The sequence below is a fragment of the Aotus nancymaae genome, unplaced genomic scaffold, assembly GCF_030222135.1.
Source record: "Aotus nancymaae isolate 86718 unplaced genomic scaffold, 86718_ANA_hifiasm-v0.15.2.pri h1tg000057l, whole genome shotgun sequence".
Lineage (NCBI taxonomy): Eukaryota > Metazoa > Chordata > Mammalia > Primates > Aotidae > Aotus > Aotus nancymaae.
This window is the reverse complement of record NW_026988471.1, coordinates 91730-107902: the sequence shown is the minus strand read 5'-3', so window position 1 is coordinate 107902 and position 16173 is coordinate 91730. Positions and strand designations below refer to the sequence as shown.

Sequence of the window (16173 nt, the reverse complement as noted above, 5' to 3'; positions counted from 1 at the left end):
GGTGGGATCAGGCTGTGCGCGCTATCAGGTGCTACAGTGTCTGTGGCAGAGGGGTGGCTCGGGGGCAGTATTGGCGCTATACTGCCTGCAGCTGGGGCGGGGTGTGTTGGGCTTACTATCCTGGGGCTACACTGCCAGTGGCATTGGCGGGCTGCGGAGGTGGTGGCCACAGTGGTAGTGGTGGTCTGCTGTCTCCAAAGAAGTTACCGTTCTCCTCTTCTGGGACTCTAGAGACTAGAGGGAGATCTCCTCCTCCTCCTGCAATCCTGAGCACTGCAGGGCCCACACCCCTGCCGTGGTTCCCCAGCCCTCGCCCTCGTGCTCTGTGTTGTGGAGTCCACCTGGGGCCACCCAGCAGGGAGAGTAGTGGGCACCACGGGGGTGAGGAGGACAGGGTGCTGTGGGTGGAGGTATCAGGAATGGAACTGGCACTTGGGTGCGGAGGGCTGGCTGGGTCTGAGTTTCTGCTATTTCTGTTCCTCGAGGAGTGCAGCCCTTGTTGGTGCAGCAATTCCTGGCCAGCTGGACCTGGCTAGGGGCTGGTTCCAGTCAAGGGATTCACACCCACCCCAGGCCCCAGTTCCTGGCCAGCTTGTGCCAGGAGGAGAGGCTGGACTTTGGAGGGTGGGTATGAGTGCCTTCGCTGAAACTGGCACCTGCCACCCAGTGGCCAGCACGACAAGGTGAATCTCTAATGCTCCTACTCCCTGAATCCTGTTCTAGCCTTTTCAGGCTTTGCAGTTCAGCTGCTCCAAGCCAGGCTGGAGGAGGAGGAGAAGGAGGAAGCACCTGTGGTACACTGGAGGCTGGAGCCTGCAGATGGTGAGGCTCTGCAGCTCGCCTCACGCCAGTGGTGGCAGTGATGGAGACTGCAGCTTGACCCCAGTGGTAGGAGGGTGGGGCCAGGTGGTAGGAGCCTTTAGAGTGGGCTGGTGCATTGAGGGTGCCGTGGCCCCAGTGGTTGTATTGGCATCGGCGCTAGTTGTGGCAGGAGCAGCAAGTCTGGGGGCCAGGAAGGGGCAGTAGGAGCGCTCCAGGGCCCAGCCTGGCCTGGGGTGGGGAGGAAGCTGTAGGTATTGTACTACAGGCCTTGGTGGCAGCAGTGGAGGCGTAGCCAGGGCAAGGAGGACTCCTCCCCGTCCTCCTGCAGTCTCTGGAGGGTGCCCTCCTCCTGCTGGTGCCTGAGCCAGGTGTGAGTTGCAACATTGTCTCATTCTTAACGAAATTTAGGGGATGAATGTTTGTGTATCTTTTTGCTTGTTTTTTTGTTGTGTTAGTCTTAGCCTTTTTCAAATTTCTTGATTTGGGGAAGGGATAAAATGTATCATAATTGGCCTTCTAGTTCTGGCACCTGTTGTTTTTCCTTTCTTCCAGTCTGCATTTTTTTCCTCATCTTCCTGTTCCTCTTCATTTTCTTTTGTTGCTGCTTCTATTTCCTGTTTCTATTCTTGGGGCCTATCAAGTGCTGCAACACCCGTGGTGGGGGTCGTTTCCCCTTTTATTGTTTCCTTTATGCCAAGCAATGGCCTTAACAAACCAAAACTGAGTTAAATTGTTACTGTGTTGTGTTTTTAAGAAACTGGTCCCTTACTATGTTTTAGAGATGAGGAAAAAAATTAGTTGTATCGTGAGTTATGCGAATAGAAATCCTGCTAACCCAGCTATGCCTAGTGTTCCATGATTGCAGTGCTAAGCATGTGGGAGTTACTTATATCCTACTCCTCAAGGTCATCGACAAGTTCTGATTTTTCACTCAATCAAAAATTTAAAAAATTGTAACCTCTGGCATAATTGGGCTAATGCCTTGTAAGTAGTTACTCAAGGAGTCAAAAAATGAAGCATTGCATAAAATATTGGTAGCAGTCAGCCATTTTATTCTCTCAGATATTTGTCTGCAGACACGCAAGAGGCAGGGGGTAATAAGTTCCAGTGTATGAGATTATTACATGGACTGTATCCCCTTTATTTCCCTGCCACCATTTTTAAGGGTATCGCCGTCTGCACGAGCTGCTTCCTCACTACATCTTTGCAACGGGAAGAGGAAGGGGGAGAATCATGTCTAATGTCCCAAGGCAAAGACTCACAACCAACAGCTAGGCTTTTTACCTTTGAGCATGTGCAGTGTTGCGCTCTCTTTTATTTCTAGTATTACTACCTTTGGTATAAATTATTATGTTTTTACTGATTGCACTGGAAGTATATACATTTTATTGACTGCTTTAAAGATAATCTACATTGTATCATTTTTGAAGCCCATGTAAATGTGTAAGGCCTATAATTTTGAGACCTTTTTAGTTATTTTTAAGGTTATGAGCATGTGAAGTACTGTTGATACATGGGAGAATATGTATAAATACTACTGGATAGCTTAGTTTGAAGAGAGAGTCGTAGATTGGCTGCAGTTTCCTCGGTGCAATTCTCAAAACATGGCCTCAGTGTTTTAAAGCATTATAGAAATTTGAATAGTGTTTAACCTCATATAGTCTTTTGTTTATAGGTTTAATATTTCTAAAGACTAAAGACATCACAACCCCCTTTAAGATTCAGTAATATTAATAAGATTTGAGATACATAGGGTTAGAATCCAATGAATCCAGAGGAAAATGGTTAAATTACGTAGCTGTAGAGTAGTTCGGTCCCTCTCAAAATCTCAGGCTCTGCTCTGCTTTACCTTGCATTATCTGAGTTTTTTAGTTTGGGTGGGCATCAGAAATTAGTAGGGGAGAGAGACTTAAAGAAAGTTGTGGATATGAAGATGTATTTAGGATAAGGAAGTTTATGAACGAAAGAAATGGCGCACAGGAGAGGATCTTGTATGGCACATTCTTGTCCTAAAGGAGAGTGAGTGATCATGGAAGGGAAATACAGGACAAGTCAGCAAGTTCAACCCACGTCATGGACGGTCTGTGAAAGTTGTGTTAGGGTTCATAAAATGGGAAAGAAAAACTTACAACTGCGAGATCCTCTCCTGTCTGGAAGTGTTGTGTGTCTGATGTGTATGTAACAGAGCTCTAATTGCTCAGCTTAAAAGAAAATGAAAGCTCTTAAATGTTTTGTCATAAAAGTAGAAGCTCTAATGCCTTTTATTTCATGTGACTTCAGTAATCTTTGGGAAATAAAGATGACATTTGTTAAAATCGTTGGTAAAATAAAAATATCTTTAAAATTTATCCATTTGGTCTAATTTAAGTCAGAGGTTAAATTTTAGAAATGCTTTAATGTAGTAAATTGATTCTTTGACTTTGGGAAATGGTTCCATTTACCTGGTTTGGAGCCGATACGTTTCTAGGTAAGGCCTGACAGGTGGAGTTAGCCATCCCCTAGCTATGCTGGAAAGTCAGACTTTATCTGCAGTTCTGTCTTGTATACGTGTATCTTGTAGACTCTGCAGCACGTGGTACGTAATTAAAACTGCTTACACTGAAAAGAAAAATTACGTTTTTTTGATTTTTAAAAGGCATGGAAATATGATTTTTCTTAAAAAAAAAAGTTTTGCCTAATTTAGAAAGTTTAAGAATTATTTTTAGTTGAAAGAAAATAAAGTTTAAGCAAGTTATAGAAAGTTGATGAAAGTTAACTTTGTAAAGAATTCTGTATGTGAGCAAGTTGGCTAAAATTAAAAGGGACAGTAATGTCAGATATAATTAATGTGGGCACCCTTCCACTTTATCTTCTATTTCTTAGGTTTTAAATATTTACATCTAAAATTTCTAAAACCCCTTCACTATCGTACTAAAACGTAACTGTGCTGTTCTTGCATGACATTTCTGTTTCATCGTATCCAGACATTTCATGAGTAGACTCAGATTCAGAAGACGGTGGGGGAGCACCTTAGGAAAGTGTGTGTAAGTAGATGTACTTTAGAGTAGTGCAAGGATTTTCTGTACGTGGCTGGCCTTCACAGCATCATTTGTTGCAGCAAAGCACTGGTAACAACATCACTGTTATCAGTGAGCAATTGTTCAGATAAATGATTTGTGGCTTGTAAGACTCAGCTGTTAAAAAGCACCCCTCTTTTCCTCACTCACCCTACCTTTGGTTCTGGGCCTGGAGCCTTTTAGAAGTTACTCAGGACAGTGGACTCCTGTCTCCTGCGACTAATCTGGACAGCAGCTTCCTATTTCATCCTTCGTTATCTTCCAAAAATTTGTGAAAATAATTTCTTCATTGGTGACCTATACTCTTGTTTTACTTTGCTGTTAACAATTTCATGATTTCACTAGATTGTGTGAAGGCCGGGGGGGTGGGTGTACATGTTTGTACTCTGGAGGGAGCAGAGGTATATAGCCACATCAACATTAGTAATCTTGCACTAAAAGTTTGTTATAAGAATGTAAATACATTCATAGATGGTAAATCTATCAGTAATGTTTCCTTGCATAATTCTTTTTTTTGAGATGGAGTTTCGCTCTTGTTACCCAGGCTGGAGTGCAATGGCGCGATCTCGGCTCACCGCAACCTCCGCCTCCTGGGTTCAGGCAATTCTCCTGCCTCAGCCTCCTGAGTAGCTGGGATTACAGGCATGTGCCACCATGCCCAGCTAATTTTTTTTGTATTTTTAGTAGAGACGGGGTTTCACCATGTTGACCAGATGGTCTCGATCTCTTGACCTCGTGATCCACCCGCCTCGGCCTCCCAAAGTGCTGGGATTACAAGCGTGAGCCACCGCGCCCGGCCTCCTTGCATAATTCTTAGTTAAAACTTCACTCACTGGTGATATTGTGCTTGATGGATCATGATTCTTACACACGGGAATTGCATTGAAACCACCAGGGCCTACCTACTAAATTATTGTGGCCTTTTATTTTTTTTAAGCGTTCTGGGATACACGTGCAGAACATGCAGATTTGTTACATAGGTGTACGTGTGCCGTGGTGGTTTGCTGCACCTATCAACCCAGCATCTAGGATTTATGCCCCACACGCTTTAGGTATTTGTCCTACTGCTCTGCCTCCCCTTGCCCTCTACCCCGTGATGAGTCCTGGTGTGTGACGTTCTCCTCCCTGTGTCCATATGTTCATCATTGTTCAACTTCCATTTATGAGTGAAAACGTGGTGTTTGGTATTCTGTCCTTGTGTTAGTTTGCTCAGAGTGATGATTTCCAGCTTCATCCATGTCTCTGCAAAGGACATGAACTCTTTTTTATGGCTGCGTAGTATTCCACAGTGTATATATACCACATATTTTTAATCCAGTCTATCATTGATGGGCATCTGGGTTGGTTCCCAGTCTTTGCTATTGTGAATAGTGCTGCAATAAACATGTGTGTACATGTGTTTTTATAGTAGAATGATTTATAATCCTTTGGATATATACCCAGTAATGTGATTGCTGGCTCAAATGGAATTTCTGGATCCTTGAGGAATTGTCACACTTTTCCACAATGGTTGAACTAATTTACACTCCCACCAATAGTGTTAAAGCATTTCTATTTCTCCACATCCTTGCCAGAGTCTTTTGTTTCCTGCCTTCTTAATGATTGCCATTCGAACTGTTGTGAGATGATGTCTCATTGTGGTTTTGATTTGCATTTCTGTAATGACCAGCGATGATGAGCTTTTTTCATATGTTTGTTGGCCAGATAAATGTCTTCTTTTGAGAAGTGTCTGTTCATATCCTTCATCCACTTTTTGTTGGGGTTATTTTTCTCTTGTAAATTTGTTTAAGTTCCTTGTATATTTTGGATATTAGACATTTGTCAGATGAGTAGATTGCAAAAATTTTCTTCCACTCTGTAGATTGTCTGTTCACTCTGATGATAGTTTCTTTTGTTGTGCAGAAGCTCTTTAGTTTAATTAGACATCATTTGTCAGTTTTGGCTTTGGTTGTAATTGCTTTTGGTGTTTCAGTCATGAAGTCTTTGCTCATGCCTATGTCCTGAATGGTATTGGCTAGCTTTTCTCCTAGGGTTTTTATGGTTTTAGGTTTTACATTTAAGTCTTTAATACATCTTGATTTAATTTTTCTATAAGGTGTAAGTAGGGGGTCCAGTTTCAGTTTTCTGCCTATGGCTAGCCAGTTTTCCCAGCACCATTTATTACATGGGAAATCCTTTCTCGTTGCTTGTTTTTGTCAAGTTTGTGGAAGATCAAGTGGTTGTAGATGTGTGGTGTTATTTCCAAGGCCTCTGTTCCGTTCCATTGGTATATGTATCTGTTTTGGTACTAGTAACATACTTTTTTGGTTACTGTAGCCTTGTAGTATAGTTTGAAGTCAGGTAGTGTGATGCCTCCAGCTTTGTTCTTTTTGCTAAGCATTGTCTTTGCTATACGGGCTCTTTTTTGGTTGCATACGAAATTTAAAGTAGTTTTTTCTACTTCTGTGAAGAAAGTCAGTGGTAGCTTGATGGGAATATAATTGAACCTATAAATTACTTTGGATGGTATGGCCATTTTCACGATACTGGTTCTTCCTATCCATGAGCATGGATTTTTCTTTTCCATTTGTTTGTGTCTTCTCTTATTTCTTTGAGCAGTGGTTTGTAGTTCTCCTTCAAGAGGTCTTCACGTACCTTGTAAATTGTATTCCTAGGTATTTTATTCTCTTTGTAGCAGTCGTGAATGGGAGTTCATTCGTGATTTGACTCTCTGCTTGTCTATTATTGGTGTAGAGGAGTGTTTGTGATTTTTGCACATTGATTTTGTATCCTGAGCAGTCTGTAGCCTGAGACCTTAGGTAAGAAACTGGTTTGGGATTCTGTCTTGCAAATTCCTTTTAAAGAATAAAGTTCGCATTGAACAACCAGCTGGTATTACTTCTGCTCACACTTAAGAGTGCTCAGAAATCATATAATTTGTGCGACCATTGTTAGTTTAGCAGAATTTTGTCCTAGCTGAAATACAGTAATAAGGTTAAAAGAGTTTTTTTTTTTTTAAAAAAAGAACTTGTTAAAATTTAGCTTAATTAAAAGGGTAACATCCAAGAGCGAGTGAGTGCGTGTGTGCGTGTTTGCATTGGAAAGGTGAGTGAGTGCGTGTGTGCGTGTTTGCATTGGAAAGGCGAGTGAGTGCGTGTGTGCGTGTGTGCGTGTTTGCATTGGAAAGGCGAGTAAGTGCGTGTGTGCGTGTTTGCATTGGAAAGGCGAGTGAGTGTGTGTGTGCGTGTTTGCATTGGAAAGGCGAGTGAGTGCGTGTGTGTGTGTGTGCGTGTTTGCATTGGAAAGGCGAGTGAGTGCGTGTGTGCGTGCTTGCATTGGAAAGGCGAGTGAGTGCGTGTGTGCGTGTTTGCATTGGAAAGGCGAGTGAGTGCGTGTGTGCGTGTTTGCATTGGAAAGGCGAGTGAGTGCATGTGTGCGTGCTTGCATTTGAAAGGCCTTCATGTTTTCGTTTGTTGGTTGGTTGTTTGTTTTACTCTTCTAAGACCTTGTCTTTTTTTTTTCAGCAAAATTGTTTTTTTTGTCTTTTTCTTCTCAGTTGACTGAATTCTATTTTCTCTTGATGTTTTTTCACTAAAATAGTTATTGCAACAGAGGCTACTCTTGGGTTTTTTTTTTTTTGGAGGAAAATATCTATTTTGTCACTTTATATCATCAAAAACTATTAAAGATTAGGATTTAAACAGGTAATAGGTTACTATCTGATCATGGAGAAAGATCTAAACTTAGTACAAATTCAATGGAAGAATTCACAATGGAAAAGACGATTTACATAGAAATACACCACATGCAAATGTAAAACTACATACACATGTGAAAATGTGTGCCAAGGAAAAGAAGGAAAATAGATCGAGAAAACATTTGCAGCCAATATGAGAACTAGAGGCTCTGCAAAGAGCTTATACAGATTATCAGGAAAAGCACTAAGGTCCCAGTGGAAAATGGGTAAAATGAGTAAGTAGATATTACAAAAGAGGAAGCACAGATGTTTAACAAAACGTGAATAACATTCAACCTCCATCACTGTAAAAGATGCCATTTTTTAACAGTCAAGTTGTCATTTTTTAATACAAAGTGCTGTCTTCCTATCGGAGCAGCAGAACAAATCTTTTTTTTTTTAATTGCATTTTAGGTTTTGGGGTACATGTGAAGAACATGCCAGATTGTTGCGTAGGTACACACATGGCAGTGTGATTTGCTGCCTTCCTCCCCATCGCCTATATCTGGCATTTCTCCCCATGCTGTCCCTCCCCAACTCCCCACCCCCCGCTGTCCCTCCCCTATTTCCCCCGAACAGACCCCAGTGTGTGATGCTCCCCTCCCTGTGTCCATGTGTTCTCATTGTTCAACACCCGCCTATGAGTGAGAACATGCGGTGTTTGATTTTGTGTTCTTGTGTCAGTTTGCTGAGAATGATGGCTTCCAGGTTCATCCCATGTCCCTACAAAGGACACAAACTCATCATTTTTGATGGCTGCATAATATTCCATGGTGTATATGTGCCACATTTTCCCTATCCAGTCTATTATCGATGGGCATTTGGGTTGGTTCCAGGTCTTTGCTATTGTAAACTGTGCTGCAATGAACATTCGTGTGCATGTGTCCTTATAGTAGAACGATTTATAATCCTTTGGATATATGCCCAGTAATGGGATTGCTGGGTCAAATGGAATTTCTATTTCTAGATCCTTGAGGAATCACCACACTATCTTCCACAATGGTTGAACTAATTTACACTCCCACCAACAGTGTAAAAGTGTTCCTATTTCTCCACATCCTCTCCAGCATCTGTTGTCTCCAGATTTTTTAATGATCACCATTCTAACTGGTGTGAGATGGTATCTCAATGTAGTTTTGATTTGCATTTCTCTAATGACCAGTGATGATGAGCATTTTTTCATGTTTGTTGGCTTCACGTATGTCTTCTTTTGTAAAGTATCTGTTCATATCCTTCGCCCACTTTTGAATGGGCTTGTTTTTTTCTTGCAAATCTGTTTTAGTTATTTGTAAATTCTGGATATCAGCCCTTTGTCGGATGGGTAGAATGCAAAATTTTTTTCCCATTCTGTTGGTTACCGATTCACTCTAATGACTGTTTCTTTTGCTGTGCAGAAGCTGTGGAGTTTCATTAGGTCCCATTTGTCTATTTTGGCTTTTGTTGCCAATGCTTTTGGTGTTTTGGTCATGAAGTCCTTGCCTATGCCTGTGTCCTGAATGGTTTTGCCTAGATGTTCTTCTAGGGTTTTTATGGTGTTAGGTCTTATGTTTCAGTCTTTAATCCATCTGGAGTTAATTTTAGTGTAAGGTGTCGGGAAGGGGTCCAGTTTCTGCTTTCTGCGTATGGCTAGCCAGTTTTCCCAACACCATTTATTAAACAGGGAATCCTTTCCCCATTGCTTGTTTTTGTCAGGTTTGTCAAAGATCGGATGGTTGGAGATAAGTTGTGTTGCCTCCGACGCCTCTGTTCTGTTCCATTGGTCTATATCTCTGTTTTGGTACCAGTACCATGCTGTTTTGATTACTGTAGCCTTGTGTAGTATAGTTTGATGTCCGGTAGTGTGATGCCTCCCGCTTTGTTCTTTTTGCTTAGAATTGACTTGGCTATGCGGGCTCTCTCTTGGTTCCGTATGAAGTTTAAAGTGTTTTTTTCCAGTTCTGTGAAGAAGGTCATTGGTAGCTTGATGGGGATAGCATTGAATCTGTAAATTACTTTGGGCAGTATGGCCATTTTCACGATATTGATTCTTCCTAAACATGAACATGGAATGTTTCTCCATCTGTTTGTGTCCTCTCTTATTTCGTTGAGCAGTGGTTTATAGTTCTCCTTGAAGAGGTCCTTTACGTTCCTTGTTAGTTGTATTCCTAGGTATTTTATTCTCTTTGTAGCAATTGTGAATGGCAGTTCGTTCTTGATTTGACTCTCTTTAAGTCTGTTATTGGTGTATAGGAATGCTTGTGATTTTTGCACATTGATTTTGTATCCTGAGACTTTGCTGAAGTTGCTTATCAGTTTCAGGAGATTTTGGGCTGAGACGATGGGGTCTTCTAGATTTACAATCATGTCATCTGCAAATAGAGACAATTTGACTTCCTCCTTTCCTAATTGAATACCCTTTATTTCTTTTTCTTGCCTGATTGCTCTGGCTAGAACCTCCAGTACTATATTGAATAGGAGTGGTGAGAGAGGGCATCCTTGTCTAGTGCCAGATTTCAAAGGGAATGCTTCCAGTTTTTGCCCATTCAGTATGATATTGGCTGTTGGTTTGTCGTAAATAGCTTTTATTATTTTGAGATAATGTTCCGTCAATACCTAGTTTATTGAGGGTTTTTAGCATAAAGCGCTGTTGAATTTTGTCGAAGGCCTTCTCTGCATCAATTGAGATAATCATGTGGTTTTTGTCTTTGGTTCTGTTTATGTGGTGAATTACATTTATAGACTTGCGTATATTGAACCAGCCTTGCATCCCCGGGATGAATCCTACTTGATCATGGTGGATAAGCTTTTTGATGTGCTGTTGCAATCGGCTTGCCAGTATTTTATTGAAGATTTTTGCATCTATGTTCATCGTGGATATAGGCCTGTAGTTTTCTTTTCTTGTTGAGTCTCTGCCGGGTTTTGGTATCAGGATGATGTTGGTCTCATAAAATGATTTGGGAAGGATTCCTTCTTTTTGGATTATTAGGAATTACTCTTGGGTTTTTAAGGAAGAGCATAGTTTAATTTTATGTTTAATTTTGCTCAACAAAAAATATGAGTGTCTCCGCCTAGCACCACCAGAGTTTTTCTTTCTGTAGTTCATGATCTAAGTTTTGCCATTTGATTTTCAACTGAGTTATTTTCTTTAATGTTCAAATTTAAGGCTATTTAGCCGACAACTGCTTAGGGTTGTGAAACAGGTTAATAAGAATCTCAAAGTCTAAGATAGGAAAAAAAAAGGGGGGGTCTTTAAATCTATAAAATGTCCTGTAACAGCCCAGTGGGTTCACCTTGCCAGCTGCCTATGCAGACTGATTTATAAAGACAGGGGATTTGCGGTGGAGAAAGAGCAATTCATGCAGAGCCAACTGTGGCAGATGGGAATTTATTACTCAAGTCAATCTCCACCAGCATTCGGGAACCAGAGGAAGACAATTTGGTAGGTAGGGGCTTGGGAAGTGGGGATCGATCAGGTTGGAGATGAAATCACAGGAGGTTGAAGTTATGTTTTCTTGCTGTCTTCTGTTCATGGGTGTGATGGCACAACTGGTGGTTGGGTCAGATTACCCGCCTGGGCAGGGTCTGCAGCATATATCAAGCACTTATCTTAGGCTTTACAATTGTGATGTTACCCACAGGAGCAATTTGGGGAAGTTCAGACTTTTGGAGCAGAGACTGCATGACCCCTAAACTGTAATTTCTAATCTTGTAGCTAATATGTTAGTCTTGCAAAGGCAGGTTGGTCCCCAGGCAAGAGGGGTTCTTGTTGGGAAAGGGCTGTTACCAATTTGGTTTCAGAGTCAAACCATGAAGTAAATTCCTTCCCAAAGCTAGTTCAGCTTACACCCAGGAATGGACAAAGACAGCTTAAGTGTTAGAAGCAAGACAGAGTTGGTTAGGTTTGATTTCTTTCACCCTCATAATTTCCTCAGTTATAATTTTGCAAAGGCAGTTTGTACTTCCATGGGCATGGCTAATAGGTTTTTATGTGTATTTATGTGTTGTGTCCAGAAAGTTCCACTGCTAAAAATGTATAAAAGAGCTCTAATTAATTGGCTTAAAGAAAAATAAAAGGGCTTAAGTTAGATACTAAAACAGACCCATTAAATGCTTTTTCAAGTTTATGTAACTTAAGTAGAATCTTTAATAGATAAGCTAGCTTTAACATTATTGGTGAAGTAATATGAGAAATGTCTGAAGGATTGACAGCATACATTTTTGTTTACATTTAGTAATCAGGCAGTTTCATACATATTCCTGCCAAATACTATAAGGTGTCAAAATTTGGCACTGGGGTTTCAAAACTATAAACCCAGCCCCAAAAAGAATTATCTTTACTTGAGTAATTTTTAGTAAGTAAGACATTGATATGGGTTCAGTGAAAATAGCTGCATCCTGAATTTACTAAAATTACTAACACTTCTAATCCAGTGACTTTTGGCAGTGGAGTCCACAGACAATAAGGAAAGCACTGTGACTGCCTTTGTTTCAAAGCTAAATCGTAAACCAAGTTCCTCCCAACGTTAGCTTGGCCTATGCCTGGGAATGAATGAAGACAACTTGGAGGTTATGAGCAAAATGGAGCCAGTTAGGTCAAATCTTCTTTTCACTGTTTTAGTTATAATTTTGCAATGAGAGTTTTATAACTTTAAATAATGACTCTGTTTTCATAAATAATCCAGGTAAACAATTAAAATAATTAGGTAAATGTAATGGGATACTTGTAGACAAACTTGTCATAATTTAGAATATAAAGTTAAATAATAGATATTTCATTATTTGAGTATTTTCCAATAAGCACATATTGTAGGAAAACATTCTTGCCAAAACAAAAAGTGTGTCTTTAATAAAAAAAAAAAGTGAGCAACTTTTATCTAATTCAAAGCATATTTAAAGGCTATGTATAAAACAAGATAAAAGGGACCGGGAAATAAAAAAAGACATCAAGAAAGTAACAAAATAAAAAAGTTGTTTTTAAGTAAAAAAAAAAAACTGCTTAAAGAGAAATAACATTATATAAGAAAGAATTCTGTATAGTAAGTTTAGTCCTAAAGTAAAATAACTGATTGTCTAAAAAGAAGGGATATTCAGAACAAAGCAGAAAGTCTGACCGTGTCACGAACAGTCAGTGTAAGAAACAATAAGAGGACTCACATATTTAAAAAAACCAAAACCTTTTATATAGGCAAGTTGTCATTACTAAGTTTTTATTTGCTTAGGAAAAAAACGGAGATCATTGTTTTTTAAATTAAGGTTATTACATCCATGTATCTTCCTGTATATGCCTTCAAAATTCTTGTAACATTGAGTTACAGAGCTTTTAACCCCTAGGTCTAAAAAAGACACCAAGTCCTGTTAAATCTTAAACACTGGCAGCAATTAAAACCTCATATTCAGGCCCCATAGAAGATGCCAGTCAAAACAAACTGCATTCTTGAGACACAAGGCAAGAAATTAAAGCTAATCAACTTTTCAAGACCCAGGTACTATTGCAAAAGAGGTGGGAGCCTAAGATTGTAAGGGCTGATTTTGAAAGATAAGTTCAGTTTCTCTATAAAATACTTATTAATGTCAAAGACACACTGATGCAAAATCAGTATATGGATGCTGGTGTCAGATTAACAAGATTTTCTGGAAGCATTACCCAACTCCTTAATAAACGTTATAAAAGGCTTATGGAAGTTACATTTATAATCAACATTACATTTTATAGGTTGTTTACAGAATTTTGAAAAAATAAATGCAATTGGCTTAATGCTGTTTTTATTAGGGCTTCTTGCTTAGAAAATTAAGTCTCCTGTCTCAAAGAATGAAGGTTTTTCACTTTTTAAAAAAATCCTTGAATTATCACTTTGGTTAAATAAATGACTATACAATGTCCTGTAATCCTATTTTTTAAAAAAACATTTTATATTTGACAAACTTTCCGAAATCAAATTATAAATTATGTCTTTTTCTATCGTAATGCATCCTTTAAGATATTACGTTTCCTAAAGTCCAAAAATGACATAATTTGGTTTACTTTTGTCAAGTATGAAATGGTATTTGGTTTTCTTTGGGCTTTATTTTTATAAATATGTTTTTTCTTTTTCCTTTTTTTTTTTTTTTTTTGAGACAGAGTCTGGCTCTGTCATCAGTCTGGAGTGCAGTAGTGCTATCTCAGCTCACTGCAACCTCTGCCTCCCGGATTCCAGCGATTCTCCTGCCTCAACCTCCTGAGTGGCTGGGACTACAGGCATACACCACCATGCCCTGCTCCTTTTTGTATTTTTAGGAGAGATGGGGTTTCACCATGTTGGCCAGGCTGTTCTTGAACTCCTGACCTCAGGTGATCTGCTTGCCTTGGCCTCTCAAAGGGCTAGGAATACAGGCATGAGCCACTACACCTGGCCTGTTTGTATAAATATGTTATTGGTGTGTATTCTAAAATGATGGGAAACTCCTGTATTTCTGATAAGACTTAGTGTACGTTATCAGTAATAACCCTAACCGTTATGTTAAAATTATTGTGTGCCATAGAGGTTACAAATTTACCTGTCAGTTTTGTCTTTTAAAAAGAAAAGGAGGGAAATGTGAAAGAAAAATTCTTGGACCCCTAAAATCACTAAGGAAAACTCAGGCTGGAAACTGCTTAATGCCAACCTACCACCTGTTCTATTCAAACTCACCCCTCTGGTCACTGAGATCGATGCACATCTGATTGCCTCCTTTGGAGAGGCTAGTTAGAAACTCAAAAGAATGTAACCATGTGTGTGTTACTGATCTGTAACCTGGAAGCTTCCTTCTTGTTTCACGTCTTCCTGCCTTTGCTGCAAGTTGTCCTGTCACAAAACCAGTATACTTTCTACATTATTGATTGGTGTCTCATGTCTCCCTAAAGTGTATAAAGCAAAGCTGTGCCCTGACTGCCTTGGGCACATGTTGTCATGATTTCAAAAGTGTGTCACAAGTTGTGTCCTCAACATTGGCAAAATAAACTTTCTAAATTATCTGCGACCTTCATTGAATGCGCTCCTAGGCACCCTCGTTGTGTCCTTTGGCCTGTGTTTCTCTGTTAGTACCTGTCACAAATCATTGGGTAACTAAAGCCTTGGGAAGTAATTTAAAATTGAAGTGGGTGATGGCACTCTATCGACTTTGTATGCGTGGGAACCGCTTTGGGAATGTGGAGCATTTCATTGCCCCATGGGATTTTTAGTAGTGTGTGGTGATCCTGTTTGGAAAACAAAAATTTCACATGTGCAAGGTGATGTGGTCGCTTCTCTGGATCTGGGTTGATGCACATATCAACTTCCTGTCGTCGTTCTCGTGAATAGTGATCTGAAGGAAGAGGTGGGTAGTCACACTGTTCTGTCTTCGTACACAGCGAGTATAATTCATTTTGTCACCATAGAAAGGACTCTGTAATGCAGCCATTTCATACAGTAGACAGCCAAGAGACCAGGATCTCCAAGTTCTACCACCCCAGTGGCTATAATGAACACATTGGCTGGTTTTAAATCTCTCTGCATGACTCTCCGAGAATGCACGTGTTCCAAAGTACTTCTAGACAGCTCTTTCAGGAGTTAGCCTCTTTTGCTTCTTAAAATGCTTTATCATTCTGGATAGGTCGCCAGCCTCTGCCAGTTCCAACAGTGTGTTTAGTTCATTATCTTCAGTGAATGAGGCGTAATATTTTATTACATTTGCTTAAGAAGATCTATTTCTCTGGTATATAATCAGCACATGCTTTGGCATCCATTAAATCAAATGTCTGCACTTCTTTTAAAGCTACTGGTACTCCATCCGAGAGACAGGCTGCTCTATAAACGTCACTAAATCGTCCATGCCCACTTTTCTTTTCTGTTCGGAAGTTGGCTGATGTGTTACAGCCTGTGTCTGGTTGTCAGGCCGTCTGTGGTTGGAACTGAGGAGCCGGTGGCCCGTGCATTCCTTAAGTCGTAATTGTACGCTATAGGATAAGCCTCAGTTCTTATTCGTGGGTTTTACTGACGTTCTGATTGGTCCCCTTCAGACACTTTTTTATATTATTCTTCAAGTTACTTTCTTACTTATATTGTACGTGCATTTTATCCATTATTGTTTCATACTTTCTGAGAGCCTAATGCCCTTTTAAAAGATATTTGGTATACCAACACTTTTGCTGGATTGAAAACATTTTTTTAAACTTTTTAAAATTTGGGCCACCCTGTGTGCATGTGTTTGGTCTTGTTGGAGAGGGAGAGAGGATGTGTGTTGTACTGTACCTGTGAATGTTGATGCAGTTTCAATTCATTTGGCAAGGTTGTAATTCTAGAATACGTGTAATAAAATGAAAACGGGCCGTTACTGCAGCCAGAATTGTTACGAGATTAACATTTCTATTGTTCACAAAGACGGCTGAGATGGTGACACTTCCCGTGGCTTAAGGAAATGGGCAGAGTGTAGTAAATGCCTTTGTGCAGATGTGCTTTGCCTGAACGCTTTCATATTAGTGGCGACCAGCTGCTCACAGAATTGTGAAGCCCAGAGGTCAAGAGGCAGTCACTGTTAAAGGACTCCGTGCCACCATACAGCCTTAGGGTGAATTATCCTGCCAACGTGAGAACCTCTCGTCCAAAG

At 40.2% G+C, this 16173-nt stretch overlaps 1 pseudogene; it reads right to left on the bottom strand.

Moving 5' to 3' along the window:
• Nucleotides 1–234: 234 nt before the first annotated feature.
• LOC135269712 (serine/threonine-protein kinase Nek7-like) lies at nucleotides 235–15502 on the bottom strand (annotated as a pseudogene).
• Nucleotides 15503–16173: the final 671 nt, after the last annotated feature.